This window comes from Muscardinus avellanarius (genome assembly GCF_963383645.1).
Source record: "Muscardinus avellanarius genome assembly, chromosome: 8".
Lineage (NCBI taxonomy): Eukaryota > Metazoa > Chordata > Mammalia > Rodentia > Gliridae > Muscardinus > Muscardinus avellanarius.
Window position 1 is genome coordinate 114,327,342 of NC_137794.1, and position 16,125 is coordinate 114,343,466.

Below are 16,125 nucleotides of genomic sequence, written 5' to 3' on the forward strand. Positions count from 1 at the left end.
CAGCTACTTAGGCACTGTGCAACTCAGTGGGACCGTGTTGCAAAAATAAAGAATAAAAAGAATAGGGCTGAGAGTGTAGCTTGGAGGTAAAATGTCTCTGGGTTCAATCTCCCAGTACTAATAAAATAAAATAAAATAAAGAATAAAAATTAGAGCTAGGGGTGTATCTGGGAGGTAGAATAAATAAATGAGTAAATAAAAATAAAATATGTCAATTTCATTTTAACATTTGGAGATATCAGCAAGACATTAATTTGCTCATTTTATTGAATTTGTCAGCCATAGGTGGGCAGATTGGAGGTGGCTTTAGTAGAAATGGTTTGGAGGGCTCATTGGGTCTATGGGAAAGTGTTTGTTCAACTATTTGCCAAAAGTCAGGCAAATATGTCCCTTTGACACCCTGTACAGTTAGATACTTGATTTATCTTTGGAAATACAGCTGTATATCAAAATAACAATTAGAAATGATGGGCAGAACATATGCTGCCCTGTGGCCTTTCGAGGTGTGTCTGTGCCTGCAGCCATGTGCAAGGCCTGGGCTGGTCTTCCAGCCTCAGTCCTGCACCTTGGTGCACACAAAGGGGATCACAGGGTCTGTTTGTTCACAGCAGTAAGGTGGGTGGGAATATAGGCACATAGCTTAGGTTACACCCTGCACTAAGAAAAACTGCAGTTATTTTTGCAAGCCTATGTTTCAAATGTTGTACCCAAGTGCTGAAAGCAAATTCCAATGATCTGAATGTAATTGTTAGACATTACTTGATCAACAGGAGAACAGTACCTATGGCTGCATGATTAAAATAAATAAATAAAAAGCAACCTTTGCCATAACATCTTTACATCTTTAGATTTTCAGCCAAATAATTCTGTCTTCGGAGAAGACTTGTATTTATATTAAAAGACCCCTGGAGATAAGTGATTAGTATGGTCATGCACATATTCAAATTACATATTATGGAGTCAAATCTGCTTGCACTGAGTTAATTTAAATGAATGCGAAAAGAACTTCTGGGGAAGATGTCAGCTAAATTACATGTTTACAAACTCCTCTGGCTCTTTCTCTTCAACCTACAGAAACAATGTCTTCAGAAATTAATTCAAAGACCTAGTAATAGGACAAAATCCCTTACTCTCAGACTGAAAACTTCAGTGGAGAGTAGGAGCACCCACAATCCTACAGAGCTGGGTTGGGCTAAAAGTTGGGGTGTCTCAAACCCTACAGATGTTCCAGCTGGGAGGGAGAGTTGGGCAGGTCGCTGGATGGGGAGGAGACATCTGGTCCCTCATTTTCCCTGCACAGACTGGCAGCAGAAGCCAAGGAGGGAGAAAGGCTGCGTTGTTTCCTGGTGAAGAGGGTGATGTGCTCAGGAAACCTTCTCTTCCTGGGGTTGAAGGTGATGAAGAAAGACCACACACTGACCATGGAATCTGAGTTCTGGGGGTATTTAGAGTACCACAGACTTACTATATTGTCATCCACTTAACAGTCTAGAAGCAGGCACACTTTCACTGGTGGGGCTTTCTTTTCATAAAGAGGTCAGCCTCCTCCCCTGAGGACTGGCCGCTAGGATGAAGTCTTGAAGCTTTCCTCAGAAGACCACAGGGAGTGAGTCTCTCATGCACCAGCTGTTGTAGGCCTGAGGGTTTATCATCCCTTTGGGATCCTCATAGCAGGACAAAAATAGACAACATCAATATCTAGTCCTCTAAATCAAGCCTCAGAAGGCACACATACATGGAAGCAAGAGGAGGATTGGGGAAGCTTTGGTGTACATTATACTCAGCCAAAGAGCAGGAGGAGCTGAGACCCACCCTCAATGCAAGTGAGTAGATAAAATAGAAAGAAAACACCCAGAGGGCCAGGTTCAACATTCTTCATGAAAAGTAGCAAATGAGAAAGGCACAGCTGATAGATGCACTACACCTCCTCCAGGTGGATGGTTAAGTTTAGGCATCAGAAGGAGCACGTCCAGGAGTGATGTGTAAACATGGTGCTTCTGTGTGTATGTGTTGGGGGGGTTCCAGGTAAGGATAGCACATAAGCATGAGTAGGGAGGTAGGGAGGCCAGCCCTCAATCTCAGCGTGGATGGACCCCATCTAACTGTCCAGGCCCAGAAAGAACAAACATGAAGTGGGAACTGCTGTCCCTCCACCTCCACAGTCACCAGAAGTCCAGGTTGTCCTGCCTTTGGGCTCTGGACTTAGATCAGAGACTCTTCCCTGGCCCTCAGCCTTCCATCCTGGAATCCAGAGATAACCATCAACTTCCCTGCTCTGAGGTGTTGGAGCTGGACTGACCCACACTAACCAGTACCCAGGGTCTCTAGGCTGCAGACCACCTGTCCTGAAACACCCCCACCCACAGTCACATTCCTGTCAGCCAATTCCCCAGTAAATGACATTTAACTACCTGTCTGTCTGTCATCTATTGCCTCTTGGTTCTGTCTCTCTGGAGACTCCTCACTAATACACCAAGAAGAGCAAAAACACTTATCTAGAAATAGTTCCAAATAAATTAAATGACAATTGAAATTATATATATAAAATTGTCATATATATATATATATATATATATATATATATATATATATATATATATAATTTTTTTTGGTGGTACTAGGGATGAAACCCAGGGTCCTTCTACCTCCAGGCTACACTCCCAGACCTATTTTATATTTTTTATTTGGAAACAGGGTCTCTTAAGCCAGCGGAGGCTGGCTTCGGACCTGTGCGATCCTCCTGTCTCAGCCTCCCAAGAGTGGGGATTACAAGTGTGCACCACCACGCCCGGCTCTTGAATGATATTTTTAAAAAGCCTGGCCTAATTAAGAAACTGCAGCCCAACGTGGTGGCATAGACCTGTAATCCCAGTATTTGAAAGGCTGAGACTGAAGGATTGCAAGTTCAACCCCTTTGGAAAGACACCCAGGAGTGGTATAGCCAGATCATATGGCGGATCCATTTCCAGCTTTCTAAGAAATCTTCACACTAATCTACATAACAGTTGAACTAGTTTGCACTCCCACCAACAGTGTAAAAAAGTTCCTCTTTCCCCACATCCTCACCAGCATTTGTTATTTGACTTCTTTATGCTTGCCACTCTGATTGGGGTTAGATGGCATCTCAGGGTAGTTTTGATTTGCATCTCCCTGATTGCTAAAGATGTTGAACATTTTTTCATGTATCTGTTGGCCCTTTGTATCTCTTCTTTCATGAAGTGTCTATTGAATTCAGTTGCCCATTTCTTAATTTGGTTATTTGTTTATCTAGTGTAGAGCCGTTTGAGCTCTTTTTAGATTCTGGATATTATCCCTCTATTAGAGTGGTAGCTGGTAAAGATCTTCTCCCATTCTGTAGGCTTTCTCTTTAAATTCTTTATGGTTTCCTTTGATGAGCAGAAACTTTTAATTTGAGGCCATCCCACTTGTTAATTCTTGTTTTAATTTTCTGTACTTTGGAGGTCTTGTTGCAGAAGTTACTACCTGTGCCTATATGTTGGAGAGTTGAGCCTATGCCCTTCTCTAATAACTTCACAGTCTCCGGTCTGATTTCCAGGTCTTTGATCCATTTCAAGTTGATTCCTGTGCATGGTGACAGGTAGGGATTGAGTTTCATATTCTACAAATGAATAGCAAGTAAGTTTTCCCAGCACCATTTGTTGAAAAGGCTGTCTTTTCTCTGGCATATGAATTTGGCCCTTTTGTCAAAGATCAATTGACTCTAAGTGTGTTGGTTTGTTCCTGTATCTTCTATTCTGTTCCATTGGTCTGTGTGCTTGTGAATGTGCCAATGCCATGCTGTTTTAACTACTATTGCTCTGTAGTACAATTTGAAGTAAAGGATTGTGATGCCTCCTGCATGGTGCTTATTGCTGATAATTGCTTTGGCTATTCTATGTCTTTTGTTTCTCCATATGAAATTCATGACTGATTTTTCTAGGTCTATGAAGAATGTCATTGTATTATGATGGAAGTATTCTGACTATCCACAAGCAAGAGAGATCTTTCCATCTTCCAAGGTCTTCGTCAATTTATCTCTTTAATGTTTTATAGTTTTCATTGTAGAGGTGTTTTACATCTTTGGTTAGGTTTATTCCTAGGTATTTTATTAGTTCTGAGGTTAGTGAATGGAATGATTTTTTATTTCTTTCTTTGTGAATTCATTGGTTACATATAGAAAAGCAACTGATTCAGTTAGATTGATTTAGTAACCTGCCACTTTGCTGAATTGTTTAATCAACTCCAGTCTTCTTTTGGTTGAGTTTTTTTTTTGGGGGGGGGTCTTCTAGATATAGGATCATGTCTGCAAACAAAAATAATTTTAATTAATCTTTTCCTATTTGAATTCCTTTGGTATCTTTCTCTTGTCTTATTGCTGTGGCAAGAGTATCAAGGATTATATTTTGTAAAAAAAATCTTGAAATACATTCCTTCTATTACAGTTTTCTGCAGTGTTCTTAACATGAATGGGTGTTGGATTTTGTCAAATGTTTTTTCAGCATCTATTGATATGATCATGTATATTTTCTTCTCACTTTTATTTATGTGGTGAATAACATGTATTGATCTGCATATGTTAAACCAGCCTTGCTTTTCTGGAATAAAACCAACTTGATCGTGGTGTACAATTCTTTTGATATGGTTTTGAATGCTTATAGGTAGTATTTTGTTTAGAATTTTTGCGACTATATTAATCAAAGTTATTGGTCTATAATTTTATTTTCTTGAGGTATCTTTATTTGGTTTTGGTATTAATCTAATATAGGCTTCATAGAAGAAGTTTGGAAGAATTCCATCGCTTTCAATTTCACAGAATAAGTTGTGAAGTACTGGGATTAGTTCTTCTCTGAAAGTTTTTTAGAATTCAGCTAGAAACCCATTTGGGCCTAGGTTTTTCTATGATGGCAAATTTTTTATTGCTTTTTCTATTTCTTGGATTCCTATTGGTTGGTTTAGACTAGATATTTCCTCTTGATTGAATTTATGTAGGTTACATGTGCTTAGAAAGTTATCAATTTCTTCCATGTTTTTCAGACTATTGGAGTATAAATTTTGAAAATAGTTTCTGATAATCCTTTGAATTTCCCTACTATTTGTGGTAATGTCCCCTTTTTTATTTCTGATTTTAATGATTTGAGTTGATTCTGTTTTTCTTTTGTTTAGTTGACTAGGGGTTTGTCAATATTATTAATCTTTTCAAAATACCAGCTTTTTGTTTTGTTTATCCTCCTTCATATTGTTTTTTTTTTATTCTCTATTTCATTTATTTCTGCTCTAATCTTAATTATATCCTGCCTTTGCTGGCTTTGGAATTAGACTGTTGCTGTTTTTCTAGATCCTTGAGATGTGTCATTAGGTTCTTTACTTGAGAAATCTGTTCTTCTTATGTGGGCACTCAATGCTATAAACTTTCCTCTTAACACTGCCTTCAAAGTGTCCCATAGATTTTGGTATGTTGTGTCTCTGTTTTCACTTAATTCCAGACATTTCTTATTTCTTCTCATATCTTACTCACCATTCAATAATATATCATTCAATCTTAATGTATTTAAATAGTTGCTTTTGGGCTTCCTGTTGTTTATTTCTACTTTAATTTCATTGTGATCTGAAAAGATGCAGGAAATTATATATTTTGAATTTGCTGGTACTTGGTTTATGGCCCAGGATGTGATCTATTTTGGAGAAGGTTCCATGGACTGCTGAGAAGAATGTGTATTCTGCTATTCCTGCTTGAAATATCCTGTATGTTTATTAGGTCCATTTGGTTTATAGTTTTCTTTAGTTCTGAAGAGTCTTTACTTATGTTTGGCCTTGAATATCTATCTAATGGCATGAGTAGTGTATAGAAGTCTCCCGATATTCTTGCATTTGGGTCTATTTGAGGCCTCATATACTTAAGAGTTTGTTTTGCAACTGTGGATGCACTCCAATTTGGGGCATAAACATTTACTGTCATTATAACTTCATGCTGACTTGTTCCCTTTAATAATAGGACGTTTCCTGCTTTGTCTCTTCTGATGTGTTTTAGTTTAAAGTCTGTTTTATTGGATATCAGCATTGCTACCCCTGCTTGGTTTTGGTCTCAATTAGCATATCTTTTCCTATCTTTTCACTTTTATCCTATGAATATCTTTGGCTGTAAGGTGAGTTTCTTGCAAGCAGCATATATTTGGATTATGTTTTTTAATTCACATTGCCAAGCTATGTCTTTTAATTGGTGAGTTAAGTCCTTTGACACTCAGTGTTATTATTGAGATATGATTTCTGTTTCCTGCCATTTTGTGTTCTGTATTCCTTTTCATATAATGTGTTTTTTTTCTTAGTTGCCCTGCTAATCGAATTCATCTCTTCTCTGGTTCTGAATTTTGCTTCTGTTTTCTTCTTTAAGATTTATTTCTTTAAGTATTTTCTCTAGTGCTGGCTTAATATTCATGAATTGTTTTTGTGATTCTGCTTATCTTGAAACACTTTTATTTATCTATCAATTTTGAATAATAACCTTGCTGGATATAGCAGTTTTGGTTGGAAGTTGTTTTCTTTCAGGGTCTGGATTATATCACACCTCTCCTCCTGGAATTCATGACATGGATTGTAAAGTATGGAGTGATTTTTATTGTTTTGCCCCTGAATGTAACCCTTTATTTTGTTCTCACTGCTTTTGTAATTCTTTCTTTAGCCACTATGTTGGTCATTTTGATTATTATACCATGAGGGGAGGTCCTTCTTTAATCTTGACTTAATGGTGTTCTGTATGTCTCGTATACATGAATGTCCAAGTTTCTTTCTATATTTGGGTAATTCTCTGAAATTATTTCTCTGAAGAGATTATGGGTACCCTTGGTCTGTGCCTCTCTTCCTTCTTAAATGCCTTTTATTCTTAAATTAGGATGTTTCACATTGTCCCATAGTTTGCGTATGTTTAGGTTCTGTTGTTGTAATATCTTCTCTATACTTTTGACTGTGCTTTTGGGTTTTAATGAACTGTCTTCTAACAGTGATATTCTGTTTTTCATTTCATCTAATCTTCCATAAGTTCTTTCTATTGCTGTCTTCATTTCATTTATTGACTCATTCATTCTAAGCCTCTTTTGGATTCTTTTTTAATGTGTCAATTTCCTCTTTTATTTTAAGTACACTTACTATGAGGCCTTTTATTTTATTTAATATCAGGATTCAGAATTCTCCTTCTTGTATTTCTTATAGGTCAGTATTTGTGATTTTCCTTATTTCCTCACTGTTCCTCATTCTTCTATTTTTCAGAATTCTCAGGTTTGTGCTTCTGTTGTCTTGGCATATTCTTTCTTTTGATGTGTGAGCCTGTAGATAACCTGTCTGATCCAGACATAGCAATAGGAGTTTCGAGGTGTCAGCAGGTTCATGCATGTGTAAGTAGTGCTATTTTTTCCAATGGTGAGGGTTAGATGGGGGGAAGATCAGGGGTGATGGGTACAAGAGTAGGGTAAAGTAGAGGTGTCAGCAGGTTTATGCTGGGAAATTAGTGGGGTTTTTTTCAATGGCAAGGGTTAAGTTAGGGTGGAGGAACTGGGGTGATGTGGACAAAAGTAGAATAAAATAGAGGATATGATTAAGTTGAGTAAGAATTTAAGTATTATAAAGAAGTTCTGGTAGAGAATGAGAGATGGTGATACAGTAGGATTCTTGTAGTTATTATAGAGTATTTAGCATGGAGATATGAAATAACTTGAGTATAAAATATGGAAATACAATAAAGGAAAATGTTTTTATAAAAAGAGTAGATAGGATAAAGGGAGAAAGCTTGTAAAAGGAATAGGGGAAGGAGCAAACAAACATGCCTGAAATAACAAAACAAGCAACAAAAACTAACAATTATAAGAATAAATAAAAGATAAGAAGTTAACCAAAAAAGGCAGTACTAGTAATTTACATATATTGGGCAATGTCTATTCACTGTAGTAGTTTCTGGAGTATGTTCCAGTATCTCCATTTGCTCTGCAACCTATTGTCACCTTTTTAACTCACTTTATGAGTGTTTGCATGCCAATATTGTCTCTGACTGCTTTATGTTCAGGTGTCAGGGTGGTAGTTGTCCCCATGAGTTCCACGTAAGTGAGGGTTCTGTGTTTTCTAACCCTGGTCTCCAAGCTTTCCAGCTTTGGCCTTGCACTTTCAGGCCTCGGGCTCCATAATCTCTTGCCCTGGGCTCTACACTCTCTGCCCTGGGCTTTACAATCTCTAGCCCTGTGTTCTGTGCTTTCAGGCCCCAGCTCTGTGCTTTCTGGGCTTGGGCTTTACACTTTCAGGCCCTCAGCTTTGTGCCATCTGGCCCTGGGCTCTGTGCCTTAAGACCCTGGGCCTGCACTTCCCTACCCACACTGGCAAAGGGGATCCAGTGTAATCTCAGAGCAACCTCCTGTGACCCTGTGTGGGTACCATGCTGGGCAATCTGTGCCTTTCCTGTGTCTTTGTAAGTTCTAACCTAACCACCTCAGGGTGGGCCACCAGATCTTAGCCTGCCAGAGTCCTTGTGGTTGCTCTGAGCAGTCGTCTGCTGAGGAACATAGTTACCTTACTGTCCTGTTGGCCTGAGTCTCTGGAGGGCATGGTGCAGAACTGGGTGCCGGCTTTTGATGAGCGCATGGGCTTTTGTATATTTTCCTCTATCTCTGAAGCGTGGTGCTGGTCGCTTAAGATGGTGCAGCTCTGATGTCACTTTCTGCACCTTAAGTTCTTGGTTTACTTGCCAGCATTTTGGGGGGATGTGGAGCTGGCAGCCACGGTTCAGGCTGGGGTCTTAAGAGGGCACAGGCGGCCACACCAACTCAGTTGTGTGCTCGGGATCTTTGCTGTGGATCTCAAGTTCTGACTATTGGATTCTCTTCCACCATGGTTCTTTTTTAAAAAATATATATCTTTGCTGCTTTTTTTTGGTCAAGGAGCTTCCTTCTTGGGGTTGATTTTTGTTTGTTATAGCTACTGAGACATGCTGAGTCCCACAGTTGCCATTTTCTTTCTCCCCTATAGATGCTACTTTCTGATCTGCTTTATTTTTTCAATACATGGCATTGGTATGTCAATAAATACCTACATCGTCATCACTGTTACATGATGTTGCCCTCTCTGTATCTGTCCTATATGTCAAGGTTTACTCAATGATTTCCTACTTGTTTTGTCTTTGTAAATAGTACTGATGTGAAATGCCCACGTACTTTGTTTTGCCTGGATGTTGGCTTTAAGAAATGCCTCTAGGAACTGGACTAAGCTAAATGACATGCCGCTTTAAAATGTTGGTGCCTATTGCCAACGAGCTCTTCTGATGCGCAGCTGCGTGCACTGTGCTGAGACTTCAGTTACCTTGAATTCTGACAGAGTTTCAGTTTTTTGGTCAGTTTGAAATAAATAATAGATTTTTAAAAAATAGTTTCCACTGGGATACAACATCTTTTTTCTATTGTATGTGGGGCATTTCTCGTTCCCTCTTTTGACCAAATGTTTATTTCTCAGTTATCAAATTATAAAAGCTCGTTGTTTATTATGACTAATATATTTTGTAACATATGTTAAAAATATTATTATTCTAGTAGTTTTTATTTTACCTCTATTTATCATGTTGTTTTTAATTAAAAATTTTAAAGCTCTTTTATATTTTAGCTTCCATGTTATTTTTACTTTATGTTTTCAGACTTCTATGTTATTTTGTGAAGTTCTTTTCTAGTGTAAATTTTTTAAGTCTAAATCTTTAACTACCTGTGATTTAATTTTTGTTGCAGCAAAAGTTACTGTCTTTTAGTTTAAAAATAAAATTTAATCAGTTTCATCAATATTAATTACATAGTGTAACTTGTTTCATAACTGGATATAAGATGTTTATATTCAACATTTCTGTCTGGACAGTGGTAGATTGATGGAACCATGACTTGAAATTAGCCTGCCATTTCTTAAGTGAGGATCACACTATAGTACCATGTGTATTTTAAATAATTACAGATATTTTATTTATGCCCAAAGTGTCATCCATTAATCATCCACTAATACTAATGGATATTCTGGTATGTTTATTTTCTATGTAAAGTTGATAATTGCTTTGTAAATTAAAAATCAAATCCAAACAAACAAAAAACAAAAACTCCAGCTGGGTGTGGTGGCACACACTTGTAATCCCAGTACCTGGGAGGCTGAGACAGGAGAATCTTGAGTTCACACCCATTCTCAGCTATGTAGTGAGGCCCTCTCCAACACAGTGAGACCTTATTTCAAAATAAAGAATAAAAAATAGGGATAGGGATGTAGCTCAAAGGTAGAATACCCCTGAGTTCAATCCCTAGTACCTTAAAAATAAATTCCATCTGATGTTTTATTTGTATTATCTTGAATGGTCTCTAGTATAGATTAGTTGTTGTTAAGGAGGAATCATATCATTTTATTTCAAAATAGTTCTGATTACCAATTGTTTTTAATTGCAAATAAAAATGGAGTATTTTATACGTAATGTTCTATGGCTGGTTATATGGATACAGATAGTCCAATTCAATATCTTCCTGAAATCTCCTGCCTTTCTTGACTGTGTGTCAGTTGATTTATTTTCCAACTTCACAATTGTGCAGTCCACTAACAGAAGAGGAGCACTACAGTGGCCTGGTGGTCTGTGTGATGGCTGTGGCCACTTCTCAGCCTTGCCCTTGCTGGCCCAGCGGCTGCTTCTCCATCACCCACAATCAGGCCTTCTACTCGGGCAGTTCTACCAGAACGGATTTCTCCTTTTATCATTTCAAAAAGTATCACATGCTCTCACACACATGGACAAGATGCCCAAATTTATCAAATGCAACTTCAACATTTATTAGAAGAAGCATATGGCTTATGAGGTTAATTTAGTAGTTGAAGTTATTTATTTGTTTGTATGTGGTACTGGGGAATGGAACCCATCTGGCATTCTAGCTCTGAGCTACACCCCCAGCTCTATTTTATTTATTTATGTATTTATTTGGAAACAGGGTCTCACTAAATTGCAGTAGGCCTCACTAGGCTGCTAAGGCCGGCCACAAAACTGCAATCTTCCTGTCTCAGCCTCCAAAGTACTGGGATTACAAGCATGTACCACTATACCCAGCCAAGTTGAATTTAGAATAGTGAAAATGCTTTTTTTTTTAAATAATGCATAGTGATCATCCATATATTTTTAAAGGGGTAGGAAAATCCCTATTTGTAGTTAGGGGTTTGTATTTTAATATTCCTATATAAAACTGTCTGTAATTTCCTTTTTGTTACTTATTTGTAATGAATTGAAAATCATCATTTTATTAAACATACACAAATAAATGAGGTTTTTTTGTCTCTAAAAACACTTACAAAGGAGACTATTTCTTTAATGATTTTTTTAAAAATTCACCTGTGAAATCACCTAAGCTTGGCACATTTGTATGAGTATTGATAGTATTTTAATTTGTTTGATGCATTTGCTTTATTTGTATTGTTTTTGTAATTCAAGATTGCTAATTTAAATTTTCTGCTAATTTTCAATATTTTATGCAGATCTTGCTTTTGAATGTGTCTTTATTAAATGGTGATTCTCCATCATCCTTTATCGTTTATGTGTTCTCCTTTGTTTCCCTAATAACTAGGTATTGAATGAGCATTCATTTTGTTTTGCTTACATCTTTTACTCATTGATTTCTCCTTTTATTGTTATAAATACCTTGTTTTCTGTGTATAGTTCCCGAGTATAGCTCTGAGTGTATTTTATAACCTTTTTGCTTATTTCTCTCATCATAATTATTTTCTATATAATTTGTTATTGCAGTTGAATTTATATTTTCCATCCTAAGTTTGATTTTTTGTTTTCTCTTAGGAAGAAAACTGCTTACAAAGATGAGGGCATTTTAATTATTTATTCTTTTTTACATTGTGGTCGGTGCCAATCTGGTCCAAACAATAGGAGACTACATTTCCCCCTATTTTAGAAACACATTTTTTTCTTTTGGTATTGGGGATTGAACCCAGGAATAGTCAACCTCTGAACTATACCCTCATCCTTCCATTTATTTATTTATTTATTTATTTATTTATTTATTTATTTATTGAAACAGGTTCTTGCTAAGTTGTCGAGTATGTAGCTGAGTTGTTGAAGCTGGCTTCAAATATGTGATCCTCTAGTCTCAGCCTCCTAAGCACTGGGATTACAGGTGTGCAACACCACACCTGGCTAGAAAGATCTCCTTTCTTCCATGTCCAAGGTGCCTGCCTAAGAGTCCCCAGCCAGTGAAGGGGCCCGTCAGATACGAGGAGCCCACTCTCCTGGCTTTGTCCTGGGTTGTGGTGTCAAGTGTCCAGGATGGAAGGCAATGGGGATTGTCTTAGCCTGTGGTGGTCAAGCCCTGGCTGACCCTCCTGAGCGCCCCTCAGCATCTACCTGGTGGACAGAGCTCCGGGGCCTCAGCCCTCGGTTTCCATCCTGTGATGTCTTGTGCTGCACATAGCCTCCTCCACCTTGTTTATGTCCTTCCTGCTCAGCTGGGACACTCATTTGTCTTTGTCTGTTTATCTTCACCTGCAGGTTTTTAACTTATTTTTTGTTTGTTTGTTTATGGTACTGGGAGTCAAACTCAGGGACAGTCTACCTCTGAGCTATACCCCAAACCTATTTTATGTTTTATTTTGAAACAGAGTCTCATTAAGTTTCTGAGGCTGGCCTTGAATCTGCAATCCTCCTGTCTCAGCCTTCCAAGGACTGTAATTACAGGCATGCAGCATCATGCCTGGCTTTTGCCCTTTTTAATTTGTAGACATTTCACATTATTTTTTAGAATTTAAATTTGCTTAGAAGTTTATGATTAGGTTGTTTTATTATTATTAGAGTATTTTCTTTCTTTTGCTTCCTCCTCTTCCTTTCTCTCTCATCATGTGTCAAATTCAGAAAGAAAAAAATAGCCATGTTCAATTTGGAGTTGCATCAGACAATGCTTTTCAAGAATATTTAAGATCTTTGGGTACTTTCCAGACTCTTACACAAATGCTTGTGGAGATACATCATGCTTCTATATTTGAAACCCAGCTATTAGCAAGAGTTTTAAATCAATAGGAGATGCACGTTGGGAAGCCACATGATGTTTTAGGATTTAATCTCCTAAGATAATCACACTTGTGCCATGCTCCCTGGTACAACTTGTCTCTTTAATGATATTTTCAAATTGCCCCATCAAGTCTGCATGAAATATTGCCACCGAGGGCAGCTAACGACATCCCACTCTTCCCTTGGCAGCAAGCTTTATTATCATGAAATTAAGGGAGAGAATTTAAAGTTTGCCAATTTGCAGGGAGGCATCCAACTTTTCATGCCCTGGGGGAATTTGCTTTGTGGCATGTGTAACTCCTGCCTTTTGGAAAAAGGTGGCCCCGGCTTTCCTAGAGATACCCTTCTGCCATTCCCTGACAGCCCGGGGCAAGGGATGTTCAGCCCATGGGTAGAGAGAATTTCTAACTGCAGTCTGCTACGCTCCACCCTGCAGTTTGGGTTGGAGAGGCCTAAAGTCTTTCTGCGAGTCTATGTTTTCTAGCATGCTCCTAAGGTACTGCTGCTCTCTGGGACCCTGTCATGAGTTCTGCCCCCAGCAACCCAGCCGATCTCTCTGTTTCCCACATTGTCAGCTGTATGACTGCATGGTAATTTTCAAGACCTATTAAGAGGGCTGAGCTCCTAAACATGAGGTGCTCTTGAAAGGAGGGCTAGGAAAGTCCATGTGGGTCATTCTGAGTTCTCAAAATGAGCAGAGACCACAGAGAGCCAAGACTTCCCATGTCTGGACTAACAGAAATCAGACAGAATAAGAGAAATTCTCTGCCTTCTGCCTCCCATCTTGACCCCACCCCATTTGATGTCTGTGGGAATTTGAATTTGTATTCGTGCTGGGCCCTCAAGTGTGTCTTTATGGACACTCAGTTTCCCCAGTGAAGGGGAGGCAGAAAAAACAAGTGTCAGCTGCCAGGCAGAGGGGGGAGAAAAGCCAGATGTCTTTTTAGTATAATTTTATTGGTGCATTATAGTGTCATATCATAACCATGTTCAGAATGATCAAGATATACAGACACATGACCCTTGCCCTCCCCTGGCTCTGCCCTAATCCCTCCCTTCTCTGCAATATTCTCAAATGACTGTCAAGGAGGTTGCGCTGAAGACCAGTTTTCCAAACACACCTCTGTGCTTGAAACAATTTTAGTCCACTGGGCAACTGAGCGAGGGGCCCTGTCGGGGGATCCCGTCCTCACACCTTCTGTTCCCATGAGCTCGACGTCGAACCTGCCCTACAGCACGCGCTGCCTGAGCCGCCTCCCTCCCCCTGCACTTCCAGCCGCAGTCCAGCAGAACTGAAGGTCTGTGTAGGCTGGTGTTCTGGTTCAGTGTGACCGGCACTTTCACTTTGAACAGAAAGTTTTTGAGCTCCTTGTTCTCCAGTTATTTACTATTTATTTTTGCAGCACCGAGGACTGAATCCAGGGACATTCTATCTCTGATCCGCACCCTTCTTATTTTATTATTTTGAAATAATAAAGCCAAGCCCTTCTTATTTTATTATTTTGAAACAGGGCCTCACTAAGTTGCTGAAATGGCCTTGAATCTGCTATCCTCCTGTCTCAGCCTCCCAAGTACTGGGATTACAGACGTGCGCCACCATGCCAGGTACCTTCATCTATTTACTTCTAGTCTCTTCCTGTCATATTTCATTTTATTTATTTTTTGTTTTCTAGAATGTTTCAATTTTTAATTTTCTATCTTTTATTGGTGCCTCGTGGTCATACATCTTCATATGTTACAAGATGGTGGAGGCATGCACACCTCACTCATTCAGCCCTTTCTCGATTCCCTCCTCCTCCCTTCTCATGTTTGGCTTATGATGGACTTTGATACGTTTGTGAATGTACATCATGCACACTGGGGATTTTTCCTCTTCCTCCTCTCCCACCCCCTCAGGTCGCTTTATTAGCTCAATTATGGTTTCTCCTTCTTCATCTAGAGTTCCTCCCATGGCTCTTTTTCTCCCTAGCAATGAAAAAGAATGGGATGTTTCCATTTCTTTTTTTTTCTGTACGAGAGATTGAACCCATGGACATTCTACCTCTGCGCTACACCCCAGCCCTATTTTTATTCTTATTTTGAAACAGGGTCTTCACTAAGTTGCAGAGAGCCTCACTAAGTAGTTGAGGCTGGTCTCAGGAAAACCTGCAATCCTTCTGTCTCACTCTCCCAAGTACTGGAATTACAAGCATGTGTTGCCACACCAGGCCTCAGTTTCTTACTAAGAACTCGTTTCTATTTTGTGGAGGAATGAAAGAGGAAGACGGTAAGACTTTGTTTCAACAAAAGAGTATATGGCTGGAGGGCTGAGAGCACCCTTTGGTGGCACTGAGCCGGCCACTCTTTCCCAGCTGGCCTGGGCGTCTTTGTCATTTCTGAGATTCTCCAGCTCAGGTGCAGGGGAAACGCCTGACACCGCTGAGCGTCAGGGCACGAGAGGATCCAGCAATGCCTTGGCCGTTTCCAGTGATGACCTGGTGATTCATTGATCTTGTGGTTTCTGTTCTTGGGTAGTGGTTTCTGTTTCTCAGTTGTTAGAGTAATTAATCCCAGACATGGGAGCTTGATACACATTGCGGGTAAATTACACGGTTGTTTCCTCTGTGTGATCCTGCTCTCTTCCGACCCCCTCTGCCCTCGCTCACGCCACACAGTGTTCTAGAAATATCTGCAGTGGCAGATGGCCTGAAATAACTCCAGAGTCGAGAACAAGATTGAACTTTCAGTGTCAGAGATTTATGCGTCAAAAATGTCTGGGTCCCCGAGCATGTTTTATGAGAGTTAGAATGGCAGACAGAGTCCCGGTGCCTCAGGTGGCAAAGAGGCCATATGTCTGGGAGATTTACCTCTGCCTGGGCATCCCCATCTTCGGCAAGCCCTGTGACAGGCATCTGAGTTATCACGGTAGGGGTACTGCAGGGCATGAGCCCAGCCCCAGCGGCCATCATCACTAATAAGTACAGCAGAGATTCCAGCCCAGCAGATAATTTTAAAAAATGAAACAAAGAAAAGATGCAGGAAAAACAGAAGAAGAAAGAGGAGGCAGGTTATTTAAATTCATTGCATAACTACTTAGC